General features: G+C 46.9%; 1 protein-coding gene across 2 annotated transcripts in view; it reads right to left on the reverse strand.

Annotated features, from left to right (window-relative positions):
- Positions 1 to 12902, reverse strand: part of CALN1 (calneuron 1) — a 129130-nt gene extending 116228 nt beyond the window's left edge. The window contains exon 1 of one of the 2 annotated variants that reach the window (XM_074923038.1): positions 12854 to 12902. The gene's annotated coding sequence lies outside the window, so the exon portion shown is untranslated. Of the gene's footprint in view, positions 1 to 11105; positions 11290 to 12853 lie in introns of those variants that run through there. The other variant, XM_074923037.1, reaches the window with a different exon arrangement.
- Between the last annotated feature and the right edge of the window lie 368 nt (positions 12903 to 13270).

Consider the following 13270-nt stretch of genomic DNA (forward strand, 5'->3'; position numbering starts at 1 on the left):
ATTGCTCACTCTGACATATTGCTCTGCACTAAGATGGGAATTTTACCTACCCACAGGGAGACACACAGGCAATACCAGCTTTGGTACTGCTCTAGGTGCTGACAAGCAGGGCTGGAGAGACACTTCCAGCCCTTTACACCATCTTCATTAGCTGCCAGGCCCACCAGAGTATTCAGGCAGCGATCGATCCATGTTTTCTCTCAATAATCACACATGCAATGTAAAAGCAATTACACTGATTTTCAAAACCCTATCAAATTAAGGAGATTTAAATTTAACACCTGCAGCAGCCCAGGCGGAGCTTTGGGTGAGCTTGCACTGCAAATGCACCCGTGGGGCTGAGGACTGATGCCAGCACCGACCTCCCCCGGCCCCTGGGCAAAGGGAGCTCAGCCCCTCGCATTCCCTGAGCTCACACATGGTCAGAATAGCTGCAAGCCATGGATTCAGGAGCACTAAAGCACTTCTGAAATAATTTTCTGCACCTTTGCTTCTACAACCACAAAAAAAAAAAAAAAAGACGACACACCTCCCCTGAGGGCTGAAGTGCTTAAAATCAGCTCCCACCTGGGATCCTGTACTGCATTTTAGTACCAGGGGGGACGACCCATGACATCATAGACTGAGAAATCCTGGATTAAATTCCACTGCCTAGGTATATTATTTTTTTAAAAAAATTGCAATATTATTCAATAGAAACCCTGCAGAGCTGCTGGAATTCAACAGCTCTCAGCCTGCCTCCAATTTTAACAAGAGGCACTCAAAACTGGACCAGCAGCAGCTCCAGCACCAGATGTCCAAACAAGGATGTGCAGCCGCACTTCAGGAGCACCCAGCATCCTGCAGACGGCAGCCTGCTGTCAAAACTGAGCCTGCGCAGCGGGAAAAAATGTCAAAAAGGGGCATTGCAAAGTGTGGGTTGCGGGAGAGTTCATAAAGCAACGCACCACATTTGGCAAAGCACCCTATGTTGAAGCACATACAATGATTAATGGGAATATGTAGGCTCCTGATGCCTGTCTGGGAACAAGAGGTCCGTCCTAGCACAGCAGATTGGTCCAGGCTCGTTTTGAATTCAGCCAAAATGTCCGTGTTAGAAACACGGTAATCTCAAGCTTGTCTGTGGCTGTTCCTTCCAGCGCGAGCTGAGACCCCGGGTAAACTCAAGCCATAAGTGAACCGGTGCTAACAGGATCCATCCCACACCATGGTGATGCCCTTCCCGGGCACTCGGTCAGCAGCAAATGCTGAGTGCAGGGTGCTGACAGCTTCCTATCTCTTCAGCATGTTAGATTTGCAGCAATGTGCACTCACCTCCTCTGGATGGAAGCCAGGAAGATGCCCCGGCTCGTGCCCCATTTTACAGAGCTGTACAACAAGCCTCTGAGCAGGCAGCTAAGCAGTGAGCTTTGCTCTCCATCTCCAAACAGTCAAGACAGACACATTTTCCACTGAGCAACTTGCAAACTGAAAGCAGTTTTCAAAGGCATAGTGGGATTTTGGAGCAATGAAATCTCCTTGAATAATATCATGAAAACATTGACATTTAACCAAAAAGCCCTCAAAGAACCCATAAACATGTGTATGGAAATGTTACCATGGTACCTTGCCAAGGTTTCAGTCTCTGCGCCAAGCTCACCAGCAGGTTACATCCCCCGTAACGCCCGGCAGCAGCACTGCCAGCCTCGCTCTTTCCTTTCAACACAGCCACATTTGTGAAATTTATAAGATGTTCATAAGCAATTTGCCGTCAGGGAAAAAAGGCAATTACACGATGCTCACATGTCTACGCTCACTCTGGTTTGCATTCTTCACCAGCTCTTGTGATATGTTTTTTAAAAAGGCTTTCAGACCCAATTGAAAATCCACATGACTGTTAAACTGGAAGGTTTAGCTTAAGTATCAGTCAACGAGATTGAATCAGGACCAATTTGTATTGACCTTGGATATCCCTTGGTGGTTATCAATTTGGAAAAGAGTTCTTGCTAGCCTCTCTCCTATGTGCAGGACAAAATGATGCCCAGGAGTTGATCCTGGTTTTACAGCCTCAGGCACATAACACACAACACAATTTGCACTGCCTGGGTGTTATGCCTGGCCAGGATCGTGTATTTGCCTTCTCTACTCATCTGTAATTTGGTGGATCCCGGGCTGCTGCCCAGCAGGTTGTATGCCACCTGGACTAACAGGTTCCGGATGTCAGATCAGCCCCACAGCTACTGCCCCACAGGTGTCAAACAGACCAGGCAGAAACAGCGCTGGTGGGGAAACACGGGAAGATGGTAAAATTGAGATCTCCATCTCTCCCACAAATCTGGCTGAGGTTGAGCAGAAGGTTCAAGCTGATACTATGGGAAAACACACATACATGGGTGGACCAGGACGCACGTGCAGTACAACATCGTAAGTTTCATTTTCTTAGGAAACCAGGCTAAAAAAAAATACAGGAATACATAGAAAATCCATGAAGCAACCAGATGGCAGGGAAACTGGAACAGTAACTGTAAAGTCCCCCAGCTCCCTCTAAAACCCTTTAAAAATTCATCAAATAAAGATGCTTCTCCATGGGCAGAGCAACACTGTAACATGTAAGGCAAATAAAAGCAGTGACTTCCAAAAAAATTATCTCGTTTTTCCCAGAGCTGAACAACTGCCATTATCTTTTCAGGTAGGATGTGTAGCATCTAACTGGATCTAAAGGCAAGAGTGTAGCCAACAGACCCCGAGTATCACCTGGGAAATTTCTGGGCTATTTAATCCTCCATGATGTGGGCACAACGCATCAGTCAGGGGACACAACCAAATTTCCAAAGTCTTCACTGCTATCTCGGTACATTTTCCTTCCCTTGGTGCCCATGCACCAGTCCCTTCCCTCTCTCCCAGGGAGGCAGCAACAGCTGATGGTGGTGGTTCACCCGAGCTCTCTGGCACTGGAGTGACTGAGCTGCACTAAATCCCCGTGTCTGTGTTTGTAGCAAATATAGTTAAGGGAAGACAAGTCAAGAGTTTTGTTGCGGACACATGGCTTTGGCAAAATCCTTCTGCTATCACTAGGTCACTTTGTCCCTTATCACCTGCATTCACTGTTGCTAACAATAGCTTTAAAGATTTTTTTTTTTTTAATTTATTTTGTGCAAAAACTTGGCACCACAAATGCAATATGAGCCCAAGCTACCAAAGGAAAGTCTGAAGGGCCCAAAGAGCCTCATTTTGGCATTGGGAGGAGCTCTGAGGATGCAGAGAAGGGGAGCAGATCGAGAGCTCTGTAACGAGGTGTGAGGATTTAAGCTGCTGCAATAAAACGCAGAAGTCTTGTTTAATCCGCCTCAGCTCAGGTATGTACAGAGACACAGGAATGAAAGTGTGCTCAGGCATACGGCTTTTTCTGTAGCTACAAATCAATACAAGTGGGTCTTGGAAGGGCGCTTGGGATTGTGAAAAATAAGGTCTGGTGCATAGGAAGCCCTAAAAAAAAGCCCTAAAACAGATCCTCCCAGGTGGAACATCTTTGAGGAAGTTTGTATTTTCTGACTATTGATACCAATAAAGCCAAATTCCCCAAAACACATGGAAAGGCACATTTGGGCTATATATAAACAGATCTATTGCAAGAAGAGAAAGACAAGAACCTCCTTGCTACCAGTTCACTGCTGCAGCCTGCACAGAGCAGTAAACACACTGGACCATTTTTGAAAGCCAAATTTCCTCAGACTGTAATGCAAAGTCATCGGGTTGTGAGTGCAAGTGAGACCTAAAGCTTCCTCGGAAAGGTTTTTTTTCTTCACTTCTGGAAAACAGGAGTGCTCCCACTTTCTGGGATGAGGCTTACTTATCAGAAGCCAGATGCAGCATTTACACACATGATATTTTCAGCAAATTAATCCATTCAGATTGGTTTCATACCTTTCACAAGGATGTATAGACTGCAAACATGAGACCTTAATTGACAGTGCACACACATGGTGGTGATACAGGTACAGACTAAAACTGGCCCCCAGGACCACTTTCAGCCCTGGCCCTCCATACCCACCCTCATCCTTATCACACCTTACATGGCATTCGTGATGTGATTATTTATTGGCATAAGCCTAAGAAAATATTCCCCTATTTCAGACAATGACCAAGAAAATGGAGATCTCCTTACTGGTAGATACTGGGTTGGGATGCAAGCAATAAAGTTCCCCATGGTGATCAATGAGTAAAACGACTTTACAAACCTTAGACCATTTTCAACATTGAAGGATGTAACTGGAAAAAGAGTCCTCTGAAATGCAGAAAAGAAGGTCTGAGTGACAAGCCTAATGGATGTAGTGCCACAGAGACACTTCGTGAGCAACAAACTTCCAGGTTCAAGGACTACAAAGCAGTAGGAGTTTCAGATGGTTTTGTGCTGTTTTTTTCCCCACCTTCTCCAGAAAATTTGAAATTAAAAAGAAGAGGAAGGTCACTTCAAAAGACATCACATCACTAAACAACTGATGCTTCACAGCTGCCTTTGAATTCTGCATGGCAAAAAGGAAGAGCTGTGGATGCCAGGTCAAGTATAAAATATATACATTTCTTTCTGAAAGCTGAATGTGTGAGAACACAGTGGGACAGTTTTAAACCATAGTTGTTGTTTGTTATTTTTTAACTATTCTCAGTTTAAACTGCAGGAGAAGACTGCAATGACTTGATAGCTCTGTATCTCCAGGGCAAGCACATCACACACTAAGGGGATAAAGACCCCTTTCCATTCCCAAACAGGCCTAAACCTGCATAATTAAAGAACCATCATAATCAGCTCACCAGCATTCCACCCATTCACCCAAGCTCCTCTTAGCCCCCAAACACATCCTCGCCTCTTGCAGCCAGCAATCCCAAGCTTTTTTGCTGACCTCTCCCCAATTTCTGCCACTGAGCCACTTTCTGCTACTGCTGCCCCACTCTCTGGGTTGAATTTAGCCAGGATTAGTAAAAAAATTTCCACCTTCTTATAAACCACAGGTGTTTTTGAAAGCTTCTGAGCTGATAATGAAAAGTAAAATAAAATAAATGTCAACAACACAACAACAATCTCTGAACGTTCTGCACTTCCCCCTCTAGTAATTGTAGCTCCTCTACAAGACAGCAGGACCCACGGCATGCATCATCCAGGGGCTTCCAAGAAAGGGCTGTCTGAGGACACTGTTAGAGTTTATGAGAGGAAAACAATGCAGACTACTAAAAAGCTCTAAAAACTCAAGGTGAAGGGCTTCTGTGGTGGGAAGCTGAAGTCTATAAACATGCAAATCGGAAACTAAGGAAGAGTTTTTAATGGCAAAGGTGATTAACCACTGGAACAAGTGACACATTGCTGCCTCCCAGACAAGACCAAACGCCTTGCTGGAAGACACATTTTAGCCAAGCGCAAGCTACTAAGCCTGGTACTGGAGTTAACGGGGTGAAATCTAATGGCTTGTGATATACTGTTTTCCAGACTAGGTGTTCTGACACTCCTCCTGGGCCTTAAAAACCAGGCCATGGTGAAGACACCCTGAGGGGCCGAGCAGCATCGGTGCCGAGATGAGAACACGTGCAGCTGATGGACCTGCCAGCTCCCTCAGCGCTGTCCCAGGCACCTTCCACCTCACCTTAATTTCATTTTTCCTTGCAAAACTGTCTGGTTAATACTCCCAAGGGGAGCAATGACCACCCTGTGCCCACACCCAGGGACTCCTTGCCAGCATGCAGCAGCGGCTCCTCCTGCCCCCCTGCCCCGCCCCAGCAATCGGCTTCCCCAGCGCTCAGGAGATGGGGTACAGACAAAGTCAACACTGAGCATGTTTAGCTGAGCATACATTGCAGGTCCGTGGTGCAAGCAGGCTTTGTACCATCATCTGCATCTCCTCAGACCATTATACTAACCCCTCAACAGTCAAAATACCAGATTTCTCCTTCTCTGGGATACTCAGCTATTTTTTTTCCGAGTGGAAGAACACAAGATAATACATAACTGATGGCATAGGGTACCAAAGTCTGTGTCGGCAGTAAGAAAAAAAGTATTGCAGAGCTTTTAGCTGAGATGAAGAGAATGTCAAAACAGCGAGGAAATGTCACTGGTGCATCTTCAGCCCCCCATAACGCATTTCCAACATGTTTCCCTGCTCTGTTTAACTCTTTTCTCCTCCACTCACAACTGTTGAGTCTGTGCCTTATTGAGAGTGTCTCCAGGACAGTTTTCTGAGGATGCTTCTGTTCATTTACTCATGTCCAGTTGCCTTCACAGGCATAAATCAGACATGAAGACATTATTAGCAGCAATTCCTGGCACCCCCAGCACACTGAGCAAGCATCCTATTTAAGAAAACAATATACAATGGATTATTCATAACAGACTGAGTGCGTCACAGATGAGTAATTATAAACATGAAATATATCAATAATGACAATTCTTACAGCAGATTTAACAAAGTAACATGCTACAAATAGACTGTTGGTTGATTATGTATTATTAATGAAATGCCAAAACATTTAGGTTTTTTAACAGGACAATTAATTACTCCCAATAAATATGACTTATGCCAGGCCTCTTCTTTAAAGGACGCTTTTGGACTTCTGGTGAGGGCTATTTTTTAAAAGCAATAGTTGATGGTTCCTACAGAAAGTTCCCTAGGAGCAATGAGGACTGGAGCCATCGACATATATAAATGAGCCAAAAGGTAATTAAAGAGTTGAGGGTAACCATAACACTGGAATAATTTTCTTATAAATTGAGGTGGATCATAGTGTACGATTCAAAGCAAGATACGCTCTAAGCACTTCCCCACTGCAGACATTCAGGACCATTAGTTTCCTCGGGAAAGTGTCCATACACTTACTATGGCCCAGCTTTAAAAGAAGATCAAGATTTAAAAAGAGGATCCCAGTTTCTTGGTGGGAGATGGTCAACTGACTCAAATGAAGACCTGCCCCAACAGAAAGTTTCCAGAGCCACCGGCCTGGTTGTTATTATTAACTACTATTAGGCCAGGAACAGGCTATGGTGAGACAGAGTTCAGAGACTGTTGTGCTCAGGCGCCACTTCATGCAGGAAACTGGAATTACCAGCTGCCTTTGGACGCACAGAACTTGCAGCACTTCTGCAGATGGTGGCCAGGCGTCCATCAAATGGTGCACTGTCCACCCAGAGCAGCTGTTTAACACCAACCTCTACACTGTTCAGCTGCTTATGGGAAGAGTATAGAGGTAGATCTCAAACTTGCAATGACCTCTGTATGTGCCCAGCGCTTGGCAGGAATGGAGCTCCTCCGAGGGGTAAGCCCTGGAGATCTGATGCTGCAAAGCACTGAAGCATTCCCTGGACTCAGAGGGATCTCAGCACATGCTGGAGCGCCTCGTTGTCCAAGACCTTAATTCACGAGAAACCAGATCCTACCAGAGAGAGCTGAGCTGCCTTGAGAAAGTCTGCACTTCTTTCTTCGCGAGCTACCGGTCTTTGGAAGATTATAGTAAAGCTGTTCCAATAAACCAAAATGGTCATTTCCTGCTGGAGCACAGTATTTAGCTCTTGGGGTGGCACAAATTACAGCATCCTTATTTTTATTTCAGTATTTATTTGAAGGAAATGTACAACAGAAATCTGATGCTGGCTGTATTTTAAATCCATGAGCACTCTGTAAACAAGCTAGACCCAGAGAGATTTGCATGTTTCTTCTTGAAACATAAGGAGAACCAGTGAGACAGAATAATTGAAAACAGTTATGGAGACTTCATTTTCTTGTTTTTCCTGGGATTTGCTCTTGGGCTGGCTGCTCCCAACCTTAATACCTGACAGGGATGATCAACTATTTGGAATCTCATTTGCATAATAGTTGATGTGCTGACAGCTCTCCATGGGGAAATCACTGCCCTGGCGGAGGTCAACAATACGCAGAGAAAAAAATAGTGTAGCGAGGGCCTTTTTCTTAAACCACAGTTTCTAAAAGGGGTCAGAGCAGAGTACCTAAGGTCAAGGATGAATACATAAATATATCTCAAAGAACACATTACTGTGACATCCTTGGCAGCCTCTAGATATGCCCTCAGACCCTTTGAGAAGCTTGCCAATCAGCAGCACCAATATGTCTGGGTCTTCAAATGCATGAGGCACGCTTCCCTCAGGGCCCGGTGGGGGGCCCACAGCAATTATGGGAGGGGACCGCAAAACTCCAGTTATCTTCACTGGGACAGGTTGCAAGCATCAGCAGTGCTCATCCAAGCCAACAGGCTATTTACTTAGCTGTTTGCCTAAGGCTTTGCAGGGTTGGGTAACCCTTCAAACTGATCGTATCTACGCAAACAGCTACGGTCCTGCAAATAGAGGAGAATGAAGAAAACCTCATTAAAGTGGATCAATCCCGGGAAGGCAGAAGCTCACTCCAACTCATTAAGTTCACTGAGGTTCTGCCCTACTGACCTCTTTGCAGAATCAGGCCCCCGGCAGGAAGCGAATGCAAGTGCAAAGCGAATTTAGGTTAGGAAGGAATTAAGCCAAACTGCAATTTGTGCGAGGTATCAGTGGCGGCTGTTCCCGCGACTGAACAAGCTTCCAGCTTCTCGGGCTTGCTCAGGTCATTGTTTAATGTGCCGGCATCAAAGATACAAAGATCCCAAGGAAAGTATTTGCACAGAGATGCTCTCCCTACGCACTCGTGACCACCGTGCTGTCACCTGTGCCACCCCACGCGTGCATCCTCCAGGACACTAAGTGACCACAGGCAAACCCAGTATCTGCTTGTGCCCTGTTTAAAAGGCGACGCAGATGGATTTTGACCCTTTCTGCATTTATAAATATCCAAAACCCTTCTGCAGATACCATGGGGATGAACTTCAGTAAACACACATGACGATGGAAATACAGGAAGGGTAAGGAAGTGGAACGTCTCAGAGAGCCCCAAACCAGGACCTCCACTGAGCTCTCTCCAGCACTGCTGGGCATCGGTTCACTGCTGGGGGTTCAGAGACAAACACAGCAGCCGCTGTGCCTCAGCACCCCGCTTTGCAACATCTGCACCCTGAGAGGTAGCCACCGAAGCTGCTGGGATGCCAGCGCAGCGGGCTAAGGCTACAGGCAATGAACAGCATGGATCTGAAACCTCCATCCGGGTTAAATGGCTCAATAATGTATGAAAAAGGGAGGTATATGCTGTCTGAAAGCTTCAGCTATGAAGAGACCTAACGACAGTATGCAGTGCAGATGCTTAAGGTTTTCTTCTATCATGCTGTAAAAATGTATATACAATTATGCCCAGTAAGCCTCCACAAGCAGATATTAAGTTCAAGGAATGAGAGGGCAGTTTTAGAACCACCCACTGAATTTCTATACATTTTCCATGTCCTGCCCATGACTTCAGGTTCAACAGACTAAATCCACACTGTGGCTTTAATTACCACTGCTTAATGTCTTTATTCTGAGAAACATTTTCACATTTTAGTGCTTTTATCAAAGTAGGCTGCATTTAATTAAAAGCAGACCTATAAAACAGTTTTGTTTCTACTGCCCTCTTTTCATGATAGCCCAAGTACTATTGCATAATACCCAGTATTTACTTTAGTTTCTTGCTTACACTTTTAACACTAACCACATTCACAGGTTAAAAATACAATTAAAGCCTACCCAGTCTTGCAAAGCTTCTCCATATGTATCAGTTCACCCAGTTAACAGCTGAGCTAACTAATGTATCTTTAGCTGTGGACTGTATAAAAACTGAATAAAACTGACTTGGTATTGTTTACGGACTCATAAAAAATAATTTCAGTTTACCTTAGCAAGCCACCTGGCTAAAATGAACACTCTCAGACCCATTCGACATTCCCAAAATATTCTAAAAAGGCTCTGGCTGTTTCATTTTACATCTCCTAATAGATTGCCTGCCATATTTCATGCTGAATCAATAAAGTTATATGTGCACAAATCGACTAAAATGATGTTTGCTGGTATTTCCAGTGCAAACAGTTTCTCAGTGGGTATTTTCTTCAGTTTACAATAATTCTGGAAGACAAAACATGCGTAGTACTACCACCTCGCTACTGGTCAAGCAATGATTCTGCTTAGAAATTAGGTCATTTAAAGAAAAATAAAATTACTTGCATTGCATTGTAACTTACAGGGGAAGGCTTTCAGGAGGCTGTGTGAGATGCATGGGACCAGCCATTTAAATGTACCAACACCAGGCTGGGATTTAGTCTGCTGAAGGTAAGCCTGGACAAGTGGCCCCAAAAATGTTGTTTGTATATCCATCTATATTTATATATACCCATATATCATGATATGGTAGGAATAAGCTGCATCAGCATAGTCCTCAGGCACGTTATGATTGGACAAAAACTGCATGATAATGAAGTCAGAGAGTGTGAGTACGGAGAGAGGAGATACGACCCCATCTCCCCAGGAAGCTAAGACAGAAAAAGGAGATTTTGTTTAAATTAACCTTTGTGCAAACTATTTCTCTTTAAGTGTGGTTTTTTTGTTTTTCTGTTTTTTTGTTTTTTCTATTTGCACGACAAGTTTTGCCCTCGGATTCAATAGCAGGGACATGTCTGCAAAGTGTTTTTGTTCCCTGATGAAATCCATTAGTTTGCAGGATCGGGCCCCAGCCTGATCCTGCCCCATGGAAAAGTTAAGGGGAGATGTGAGAACCAGATGAGGTCTGCACACTACCAGAGAGCACAGGACCAGAAGCCAGCTCCTGCAGGATGGAGCCCGACCCACAGCAGAGCCCTGCGGTCCTTACTCCACCTGAAAGTTTCACCCAGTGCAGGGCTTGGCCTGGCTCCACCACCCTCCTCATCCCTCACCGCCCGATTGGGATTCTGCCCAGAGATACACGAACTGGAGCCAGGGCAGAGTGTTTATTTACAGGTGCAGTGCGGAGAGGATTTATCTACCGGTACAGTGCATACTCTGAGGAAACAGTTAAGCATCCACAAAGACTCCAAAAACTGAAAGGATGAAGCTTCCTCTACCAAACCCTTCCCAGAAATAAACAGTCTCACCACCACACATGCAAGCCAGCCGGGAAAGGATGCGTGCAAAGACCCTCTCCCAGCCCAAAAGAAGCCAGCTGGAATACTCGTTGTTAAAAAATGGCATTGGGAGCTCTTACCTGGTAAAATTTGTATTCCCAGCTACCAGCACACCTACAGCAGCACCAGGCTCTCAGGGGGCATCGCGCGAGGGTGCAGCGGCAGATTGGTGCAGGTCATGGAAGTTTACAGCCAGCAGCAAAAAAAACCAAACCCGAAACCAAACAAAAATATCCCCCAAAAGCCACAACATGACCCAAATGATATCCCTGCAACGGTTGTCTCGTTACAAACAAGACGAGATGAAGGAGGGGTTTTTACTTGCTCTGAGGCATCATATGGAGCTTAATCACAGGCAGTTACGTATATGGTTCTTTTGGCCTTCAATCAAGTGTGTCATTTCAGTGGCAGCTGCCTACGTGATGTAAGCAACATGGGTGATCCAGTCCTTTGCCAATCACGGCCTTGTGCAGCTATTTTACAGCTGAACAATGGGGAAAATCGATTTCCCAGGCAATGAGGAGGTCCTCTTGTAGTCCAGCAAGTACATCGAATGAGACGGGATCACGCACCTCTCCTCCGGCAGAGTCACAGGCAACCACAGCCCGGCCAGACCTCAGCGAGCTGCTCCCACAGCTGATCTCGTCCCGCTATCATTTCCCATCTGCATCCCGGCGACTTCCAACACACTCCAAAAGCCACCGAGAGCCGAGACAAGCTTGCAAGGCGCCCAATGAATTAGCGCGACACGGCGCGGCGTGTACTAAGGGGGATGCAGCTGCTACATGGAAAACAGTAAAACTTGGTGGGTGGAAAAGGTCTGAGCTGCTGGTGAGTAACAGGAGAAACAGCTCACACTCAGGACACCAGCAAAGCACGGCAGCTCAGCCTTCCTTAATGCATTCCTTTTGCTGTTCAAGTGGGTAAATCAGGAGGCAATCACTGCAAATCATGTATTAAATCTGGTGATTGAAATTATATCTGAAATAAAATGAGGCTGGGCTGAATACATTAAAGCTATTAGTAGGCATCTGGGCGACCAGGCAGGACTCTCTTTAGGAGTCTTTTGGTTGCTGACAGCGGCATCAGGAGGTGTTTGGGGCCAGATTCCTCCGTCGCGTACATTTGTTGATTTTGACAGATTCATTAAGACCCCATCTATTCAAACAGATGGCGGATGCTCCCTCTGCTCTGGGATCTTCGTTCTTATCTAACTCCACAAGAGCAGGACACTGCATAGATACTGAGCGCTTATTACATCATCCAAGGTATGAACGAGAAGAGGGCCCAGAAATTAAGAAAAAGGTTTTCTGGGCAGTAAAAGTGATGTGACACCGCTCCATGGCAACTTGTGTGCCCCTCTCCACAACCACGCGTGTGTGTGTGTGTGTACCCGCAACCGCACACAGCCAAAGGGGAGGGGGGGGGGGGGGGGGGGGGAGATAAACACCCGTGAACAAACCACACACGCGAGGGGGACGGGGTAACAAGTGCTCCCGTCAGTGGGGAGGGGATGAGCATCCACACCCGCAGACACCCCGCACACACACACACACTCCACCGACATCCCCGGCCCCCGCTGCACCCCGCGGGGGACCGCTCCGCCGCCGCCCCGTCTAAGCAAGTCGGTAGGGCTGGACCAGCCCCTGCCCCGGCCAACAGGTCGGTGTCCCCCCCCGGGGAGCACCGGCTGCCCCCCACCCGGCGAGGGAGGGTGTTTGCAGGGAGCCGGCTGCGCCGGCTCCCTGCAAACACCCCCCCTCGCCGGGTGGGGGGCAGCCGGTGCTCCCGATTCTTCGCCGGGGTCTCACCCCTCTCCTCGACTCACCTCTCCACCAGCCGGCTCTTCTGCCACAGGTTTGCTCAGCTCCTCTTCCCCCCCCCCCCCCCGCCCTCCTCCTCCTCCAGATCGCTCCTGGCCGAGTTATTCAAAGGAGGATGGAGGGAGGAGGCAGAGAGAGATCTGGGCGGTGAGGATGGCGGAGGAAAAAAAAAAAAAAAAAAAAAAAAAAAGAAAAAAAAAAGCCAAACCAGTAAAATAATACTAATGATAATTTACAAAAAAAAAGAAATAAAAAGAGGCAATGGCGAGCGCGGCGCGGCGCGGCAGCGCGTTGCGGCTCAGCGCCCCATGGCCCCGCAGCCCCCAGCCCCGCCGCGCCGCGCCGCGCTCCCCCCCGGCAGCCCCCGGCCAGGGCGGCGGCGCAGCGCCCGCCCGGGAAACACCCTCCGCCGCGGCCCACCT

This window comes from Athene noctua, chromosome 19 (assembly GCF_965140245.1).
Source record: "Athene noctua chromosome 19, bAthNoc1.hap1.1, whole genome shotgun sequence".
In the NCBI taxonomy this organism is placed as follows: Eukaryota; Metazoa; Chordata; class Aves; order Strigiformes; family Strigidae; genus Athene; species Athene noctua.